A 1,064-nucleotide genomic window follows, 5' to 3' on the forward strand; every position below is an offset into this window, starting at 1 on the left:
ACAATTTTAAATATATTGGGAGTCTACTGTATGGAAAAGTGAACATAATATTGCTTGCAGTGGAAAACCCCAGTCAGAATAACCAGTAAATCTACACTTCAAGAAGCGCCATTGTGAATGCCTAAGACAAACATCAAAACCAACCGTGATAACAAAATTTATATAGAGAGCAGTAGTCATATCTAAAGTGCATATTGTTAAAATATCTTATGTGACAGTGTTTCCTTATCATAGTGGTGCGCCTCTGAAGATGATTCTTTTGAATCGAAACATGTAAGGTGAATGAGGACCGAAGTGTTGTAAACTCGTATGTCACACTGGACTGAACTTTTCATTATCTACTCTGTAAAGCTTTTATAGCTTTACTTTTCTAAAACTCATTCATTCATTCATTCATTTCCTTTATTTTCCATATATCCATACAGGCAAAAAACCTAGGATGTGGAAATAGTCCCTTTGATAATAGATGTATACATATAATAAATTACATAAGTTACATAATTAAAATCACATACATTAGTCCATTAACATAGATAATAGAACAAAAAAACTTATTACAATTATAATTAATAAACATAATTTAAAAAGAACATTACTATAAAAACTTAAAATTGATACAATTTCATTCAAATTACCCAAATTAACTGAATTAAATGCCTTATAAATTTACATACTTATGACCAACTATCTTTCCTTCTTTCTTTATTTATTTCATTTTCCCATAAATCAAAATACATTGATACAGGACTCATCATATACATACATATACATCTTCCACTTTCCATAAACATCCATACAGGCAACAGACCCAGGATGTGGAAATAGTCACCAAACACATACACAAAGTCACACAAGCCACACAACGAAGATCGCCCACATTAACTATCTAACACATACAACAATACGAGGCAAAAACATAATATCCTAATTATCATCATCATCATCATCATCAGTAATCTGTCAAGACGACAGGTCCACAGTCTCTTCCAAAACAATTCCTCCACTTAATGCAATCTAGAGCTTTCTCCTTCAAATGACAGCTTCCTCTTCTGTCCCCAAGGTCA

The sequence above is a fragment of the Cryptotermes secundus genome, unplaced genomic scaffold (genome assembly GCF_002891405.2).
Source record: "Cryptotermes secundus unplaced genomic scaffold, Csec_1.0 scaffold1482, whole genome shotgun sequence".
In the NCBI taxonomy this organism is placed as follows: domain Eukaryota; kingdom Metazoa; phylum Arthropoda; class Insecta; order Blattodea; family Kalotermitidae; genus Cryptotermes; species Cryptotermes secundus.